Raw genomic sequence first — 8,628 nt, forward strand, 5'->3', positions numbered from 1 at the left:
TATCTTAATTTCATTGAACCATATGTGGCATTGAATATGTGGCATTATTTTCGTCTTGTTTCTATAGTCAAGGCTCGAAATTAATGGTTGCCCGGGTGCCACTGACCACTCAAAGTGCCGCCGGGCAATCTAAACGCCGAGTCATTTTGCCCGGCTTGGCAACTTGGTTTATACCGAAGATATATCGTGGGAAAGATGCTAAGTGTGGCGTGACGGAGGGTCGGAGCGAATGACGGGCCCCGCACAGCAGCAGCGGCGGCTCCATCTCCTCCTCTTCCCGCACCCCGCCCCGCCTGATAACGCTATAGGATCTTTGCTGACAGCGGCCGCTGCTGCCACTCCGCCAACAGCGCTTTCTAACCAAACACTTGGAGGAGGGATGTGTTGGTCAGAGGCGGTAGTAGGGGGGGGGGGGGGGGCTGAGGATAGAGCGCAGTGATTGGAGGAGGGAGACGTGCCAAAACACTCTCGGCAGACCTGCACCGCAGCCAGGACCGATCCCGCTCTCCGGCGCTGCAATCGCTGCCGAACCGCCACTGGACCATCCCCGTCCCCCCCCGAGAGCCCCCCCCCCCCAGGAGAGGCCAGAAGCGTCGGGAGTCAGACGGGCGCGGTGCCTCCAGGCCCACAGCCAGCGCAAAACCCAGCTCACTCTGCCTGTCCCGCCAGGTTAACCAGCAGCCCAGTCTGGATTGAGACAGGGCTGTAGGCGAGACAGGCAAAGTTGAGCTGGGTTTATCGCTGGGTTGAGCTGAAATTACCGTTCACAGAACCTCCGAAGCCTCGCGGGTGTGTGTGAGTGTGCGCAAGATATTCTGTCCCCCTGGGTTTAGCGCTGCTTCTCTGCGCTGGCTGTGGGCCTGGAGGCACCGCGCCCGTCTGACTCCGGTCCCCTCCATATTTTGATAGCAATTTGAGCGATGATGCCGGTGTTGTCCGAGGAGCGCTAACCTTCCTTCCCACCTCCTCTGCCCCTTCCTCTCACTCTCTCTCTCTATTGTACGCCCTTCTCCCCTTATCCTGAGACCCCTCCTCTCCATCCCGCACTGATCCCCATTCCTGCCTCTATTCAGTCCTCACTGACATCCCTTGTGCTCCCCACCTCATCTGCCCCCCCCCCCCCCATCTATTCATCCTGCACTGATCTCCCTATCCACCTCGCATTGATTCTCCTGCCACTCCCCATCAATCCTACACTGGTCCCCTAATTCATCCTGTACTGACCCCCCTTCCCATCCATCCTGCACTGCTCCTCCCCTTCATCCTGCACTGCACCCCCCATCCATCCTGCACAGATCCCCCCCATTCAACCCACTGTCATCCCCGCGCTCTCCCCTCACAATTTTACCTACTCCAACCAACACGCACTAATTCCCCTGCCTCAATCCATCCATTCCGCACCGATTGCCTTCTCAACCCCCCACCGCCACCTATCCATCCTGCACTGATTCACCCCCACCACCGCCACCTATCCATCCTGCACTTTCACACCCCCCCCCCCCCGACCCTATTGTGCTGGAAATGTCTTCAGAGCGAACATTGACTATGTTTGATAACGGAATGCAATCAAATATGTTTTAATTCCCAATGTTATTATTTGTTTTAATCCATAAAGATGGATTAATTAAATTGTGAACACGTGAAACATTAAAACCTCAGTGTTCGATTGTCACTGCTACCATTGACACGTTATTACAGAATTCATTTTAACGGCAAATCAATGCCCTTAATATGGAGTATCAGTACTGTAGTTATTTAATGAGAAACATTCACAACCATACGTTGAATTTATCCAGGTTTTACTTCTACAGTCAGTCATATACATCACAACTTTGGTCAGGAGAGATTTCAGTTGAAATTTAAACGTTAATTCTGACGTGGGAATGATGGAAAAAGCGTTTATCAACATTTTTTTTAATTTGGTGCTTACACACTGGGTATCTTCATTGCTGTTCACAACACATACAACTAATCTGAATGTCCGGTAATGTGGCGTCTTGACACCTTTAAATTACCAAAAGAACATTTGCTACATTTATGTCCTTTGGCCATCTCTTGCTAGTTAGTGTAATGTTTAACCTGTCAGATGGGTATAGTCAGTTTTGACAGCTATTATCATAAAATGCCTTTAGAAAACTCCTTGCAACCTGTATATTCGCATCGCAGGGGACAGACTCCTGACCGACATACATTACAAACCCACTGACTCACATGGCTATCTGGACTACACGTCTTCCCACCCTGCCCCCTGTAAAGACTCCATCCCCTACTCCCAATTCCTCCGCCTACGCCGCATCTGTTCCCAGGATGAGACATTTCATACCAGGGCATCGGAAATGTCCTCGTTCTTCAGGGAACGGGGATTCCCCTCCGCCACCATAGATGAGGCTCACACCAGGGTCTCATCCATACCCCGTAACACTGCTCTCTCTCCCCATCCCCGCACACGCAACAAGGGCAGAGTCCCTCTGGTCCTCACCTTTCACCCCACCAGCCGGCAAATACAACACATAATCCTCCGCCATTTCCGCCACCTCCAACGTGACCCCACCACTCGCCACATCTTCCCATCTCCCCCCATGTCTGCCTTCCGCAAAGACCGCTCCCTCCGCAACTCCCTCGTCAATTCTTCCCTTCCCTCCCGCACCACCCCCTCCCCGGGCACTTTCCGTTGCAACCGCAAGAAATGCAACACCTGTCCCTTCACCTCCCCCCTCGACTCCATTCAAGGTCCCAAGCAGTCGTTCCAGGTGCGACAAAGGTTCACCTGTATCTCCTCCAACCTCATCTACTGCATCCGCTGCTCTAGATGTCAGCTGATTTACATCGGTGAGACCAAGCGTAGGTTGGGCGACCGTTTCGCCGAACACCTCCGCTCAGTCCGCAATAACCTACCTGACCTCCCGGTGGCTCAGCACTTCAACTCCCCCTCCCATTCCCAATCCGACCTCTCTGTCCTGGGTCTCCTCCATTGCCAGAGTGAGCAACAGCGGAAATTGGAGGAACAGCACCTCATATTCCGTCTGGGGTCCTTGCGTCCTTATGGCATCAACATTGAATTCCCCCAATTTGGCTAGCCTGTGCTGTCTCCGCCCCTTCCTTCACCCTCTAGCTGTCTCCTCCCACCCTCCCATCCGCCCGCCCTCGGGCTCCTCCTCCTCCTCCCTTTTTCCTTCTTTCTTTCCCCACCCCCCATCAGTCTGAAGAAGGGTTTCGGCCCGAAACGTCGCCTATTTCCTTCGCTCCATAGATGCTGCTGCACCCGCTGAGTTTCCCCAGCAATTTTGTGTACCTTCGATATTCCAGCATCTGCAGTTCCCTTTTGAACAACCTGTATATTTTGTTGTGGATAAATTATGTGGGAAGCGAGAGTGTTTCTGTACCAATAGCAATTACGACCCATGCAATGGCCATGTCATGAAAAATTTCGGTCCTTCACAGAAAACATGCTTGCATCAATCTGTAGTGTGCATGGTTAAGCATATATGTTATCATGGTCCAGGATTTATTGACACAAGTTAATCATACGCTGAATAATCCAACCACATTTTTGTTTGGAAGTGGAAAGAAATAATAAAAATTGCATTCATTGTAATGTGTAAAAAGCGTTGTGATACTGTATTATAATTTTGCAGCATGTCATTGTGGTATATATCATGTGTTCAAGAAGGAACTGCAGATGCTGGAAAATCGAAGGTACACAAAAATGCTGGAGAAACTCAGCGGGTGCAGCAGCATCTATGGTGCAAAGGAAATAGGTGACGTTTTGGGCCGAAACCCTTCTTCAGACTGATATGGGGTGGGGGGGAGAAGGAAGGAAAAAGCAGAGGAGGAGGAGCCCGAGGGCGGGGGGATGGGAGGAGACAGCTCGAGGGTTAAGGAAGGGGAGGAGACAGCAAGGGCTAGCAAAATTGGGAGAATTCAATGTTCATGCCTGCCGGCCGCAGGCTACCCAGGCGGAACATGAGGTGCTGTTCCTCCAATTTCCGGTGTTGCTCACTCTGGCAATGGAGGAGACCCAGGACAGAGAGGTCGGATTGGGAATGGGAGGGGGAGTTGAAGTGCTGATCCACCGGGAGTTCAGGTAGGTTCTTGCGGACTGAGCGGAGGTGTTCGGCGAAACGATCGCCCAACCTTCGCTTAGTCTCACCGATGTAAATCAGCTGGCAACTAGAGCAAAGTAGAGTATATATCATGTCTTGATTGGTGAATATGTTTAGTTTGTGACTTTATTTGAAGCAGAAATAATATGTGAATCCTTCATTAAGCATAATTCCGACTGGTAACTGCGCACTTCGTCCGAGCACATTATCGCACGCGTCATGCAAGCCATCTTAAATGACCACCTAAACTGTCATTTGGCACCCTAAAAAGCTGCCAAGGTTGCCCGGCTGGCAACAGGAGAAAAAAGTTAAGCGAGAGCCCTGATAGTCAAAGGGTAAGGTTGGTTGCTTTATTTGTGCAGAACAGTGATGGAAGTCTGACTCCTCTGGCCTTGTTTCTACGTTTTTGCTTCTCGATATATATGCATAACAGCATGAATTATAATCTGATTTCCATACATGAATATACTAAGGTCATTCATGTGCTGCACTTGTTGATCAGAGCCTGGCTCTACTGTGGAATGTAATTAGGAATGGGTCTGAAGAAGGGTTTCGACCCGAAATGTTGTCTATTTCCTTCGCTCCATTGATGCTGCCTCACCCGCTGAGTTTCTCCAGCATTTTTATTTACCATGTAATTTAGCCTAACCTTATTCATACCTAATCCAATTTGAAGCATAAATGTTGCATTCAAGTGTAAATTAAAAGACTTGCTACAGTATGCACCAGATTGCACAATTTCAAGCTGAAAAATGCAAAAGCTCCCTATCGTGGGGGGGGGGGGGGGGGGGGGGGGGGCCAACGACAATCCCCTATCTCCCTCGCAATTTCTCACTCTCAACTCTCACCCAATGTTGGCAGCCCTGCCCATACTAATCACAAATCTATCTATCTCTGCCTTAACAATAACCATTAACTTGGCCTCCACAGCCTTCTGTGGCAATGAATTCCACAGATTCACCACCCTCATCTCCTTTCTAAAGGTATGTCCTTTAATTCTGAGGCTGACCTCTAGTCCTAGACTCTCTCACTGTTGGAAACATCCTCTCCACATTCACTCTATCCGGGCCATATGTTAAACTTCTATCTCATATTTAAGTTTTCATGTGGCTTTCCTCAAAGCATCTTAAAATGTAACTAAAAAAGCTGTCCAAAATTAAAGCACAAGCAGGAACCTCTCTCCACGCCCACTCACCCTCTCCCCAAGCTGGTGTGTTTCCGGGGTTACAGGCAGCAGGAGGAGCCTCGCTCAGACGCCGTTGGTTGCAAAGATCCTATAGCAGATCCGATATCATCATTGGATATAAAATCAGAATAAATATAATTGTGTGTGTTATATGATTATATACATTTATATCACATTCATGTATGTGTGTTTATAAACATTTTATTCTTTAACAAGAATTAACAGAAGTATGAACTAACATTCAAGGGCAGAAAACGCTGGTGGGTGTTGTGTACAGGCCACCTAACAGTAGTAGTGAAGTTGGAGATGGTATCAAACAGGAAATTAGAAATGCGTGCGACAAAGGCAAAACCGTTATAATGGGTGACTTCAATCTACATATAGATTGGGTGAATCAAATTGGCAGGGGTGCTGAGGAAGAGGATTTTTTGGAATGTATGCGGGATAGTTATCTAAATCAACATGTAGAGGAACCAACGAGAGAGCAGGCTATTTTAGACTGGGTATTGAGTAATGAGGAAGGGTTAGTTAGCAGTCTTGTTGTACGTGCCCCCTTGGGCAAGAGTGACCATAATATGGTTGAGTTCTTCATTAGGATGGAGAGTGACATTGTTAATTCAGAAACAATGGTTCTGAACTTAAAGAAAGGTAACTTTGAGGGTATGAGACGTGAATTGGCCAAGATTGACTGGCAATTAATTCTAAAAGGGTTGACGGTGGATATGCAATGGAAGACATTTAAAGACTGCATGGATGAACTACAAAAATTGTTCATCCCAGTTTGGCAAAAGAATAAATCAGGGAAGGTAGTGCATCCGTGGATAACAAGGGAAATCAGGGATAGTATCAAAGCGAAGGATGATGCGTACAAATTAGCCAGAAAAAGCAGCATACCGGAGGACTGGGAGAAATTCAGAGACCAGCAGAGGAGGACAAAGGGCTTAATTAGGAAAGGAAAAATAGATTATGAAAGAAAACTGGCAGGGAACATAAAAACTGACTGCAAAAGTTTTTATAGATATGTGAAAAGAAAGAGATTAGTTAAAACAATGTAGGTCCCTTGCAGTCAGAAACGGGTGAATTGATCATGGGGAACAAGGATATGGCGGACCAATTGAATAACTACTTTGGTTCCGTCTTCACTAAGGAAGACATAAATAATCTGCCGGAAATAGCAGGGGACCGCGGGTCAAAGGAGTTGGAGGAATTGAGTGAAATCCGGGTTAGCCGGGAAGTGGTGTTGGGTAAATTAAATGGATTAAAGGCCGATAAATCCCCAGGGCCAGATAGGCTGCATCCCAGAGTACTGAAGGAAGTAGCTCCAGAAATAGTGGATGCATTAGTAATAATCTTTCAAAACTCTTTAGATTCTGGAGTAGTTCCTGAGGATTGGCGGGTAGCAAACGTAACCCCACTTTTTAAGAAGGGAGGGAGAGAGAAAACGGGGAATTACAGACCAGTTAGTCTAACATCGGTAGTGGGGAAACTGCTAGAGTCAGTTATTAAAGATGGGATAGCAGCACATTTGGAAAGTGGTGAAATCATTGGACAAAGTCAGCATGGATTTACAAAAGGTAAATCATGTCTGACGAATCTTATAGAATTTTTCGAGGATGTAACTAGTAGCGTGGATAGGGGAGAACCAGTGGATGTGGTGTATCTGGACTTCCAGAAGGCTTTCGACAAGGTCCCACATAAGAGATTAGTTTACAAACTTAAAGCACACGGCATTGGGGGTTCAGTATTGATGTGGATAGAGAACTGGCTGGCAAACAGGAAGCAAAGAGTAGGAGTAAACGGGTCCTTTTCACAATGGCAGGCAGTGACTAGTGGGGTACCGCAAGGCTCAGTGCTGGGACCCCAGCTATTTACAATATATATTAATGATCTGGATGAGGGAATTGAAGGCAATATCTCCAAGTTTGCGGATGACACGAAGCTGGGGGGCAGTGTTAGCTGTGAGGAGGATGCTAGGAGACTGCAAGGTGACTTGGATAGGCTGGGTGAGTGGGCAAATGTTTGGCAGATGCAGTATAATGTGGATAAATGTGAGGTTATCCATTTTGGTGGCAAAAACAGGAAAGCAGACTATTATCTAAATGGTGGCCGACTAGGAAAAGGGGAGATGCAGCGAGACCTGGGTGTCATGGTACACCAGTCATTGAAAGTGGGCATGCAGGTGCAGCAGGCAGTGAAGAAAGCGAATGGTATGTTAGCTTTCATAGCAAAAGGATTTGAGTATAGGAGCAGGGAGGTTCTACTGCAGTTGTACAGGGTCTTGGTGAGACCACACCTGGAGTATTGCGTACAGTTTTGGTCTCCAAATCTGAGGAAGGACATTATTGCCATAGAGGGAGTGCAGAGAAGGTTCACCAGACTGATTCCTGGGATGTCAGGACTGTCTTATGAAGAAAGACTGGATAGACTTGGTTTATACTCTCTAGAATTTAGGAGATTGAGAGGGGATCTTATAGAAACTTACAAAATTCTTAAGGGGTTGGACAGGCTAGATGCAGGAAGATTGCTCCCGATGTTGGGGAAGTCCAGGACAAGGGGTCACAGCTTAAGGATAAGGGGGAAATCCTTTAAAACCGAGATGAGAAGAACTTTTTTCACACAGAGAGTGGTGAATCTCTGGAACTCCCTGCCACAGAGGGTAGTCGAGGCCAGTTCATTGGCTATATTTAAGAGGGAGTTAGATGTGGCCCTTGTGGCTAAGGGGATCAGAGGGTATGGAGAGAAGGCAGGTACGGGATACTGAGTTGGATGATCAGCCATGATCATATTGAATGGCGGTGCAGGCTCGAAGGGCCGAATGGCCTACTCCTGCACCTAATTTCTATGTTTCTATGTTTCTAATTATGAATCTAACCCTAAATCACACGCAAAAACTGTTCCTCCGCAACGTTGATTACCCTGCGAGTCGGGTCGGGTCGGGTAGGTTCCGGTTACTACAAAATCAACTCAAACACTGCTTGTGAGCCATTTAAAAAGAAATGATTTAAAAAACATTAAAAAAGACAATTACCAGAGTCAAATTTTATTCTTGACAAGAATTAACAGAAGTATGAACTGACAGAATTATGAATCTAACCCTATGTGTTCGGCACGGACTAGAAGGGTCGAGATGGCCTGTTTCCGTGCTGTGATTGTTATATGGTTATATCACACACACACAAACTGTTGCCCCGCAACGTTGATTACACTGCGAGTCGGGTCGGGTCAGGTAGGTTCCGGTTACTAAAATGGGCGGGTAAAAATGCCCAGGATCCTCTCCGTAGCGTACTATACGTCAGCCCGTTGCATTGCGCAGGAGTGGCCCATCTTGCTCCGCTATAG

Source organism: Amblyraja radiata, chromosome 1 (assembly GCF_010909765.2).
Source record: "Amblyraja radiata isolate CabotCenter1 chromosome 1, sAmbRad1.1.pri, whole genome shotgun sequence".
NCBI classification, from domain to species: Eukaryota; Metazoa; Chordata; class Chondrichthyes; order Rajiformes; family Rajidae; genus Amblyraja; species Amblyraja radiata.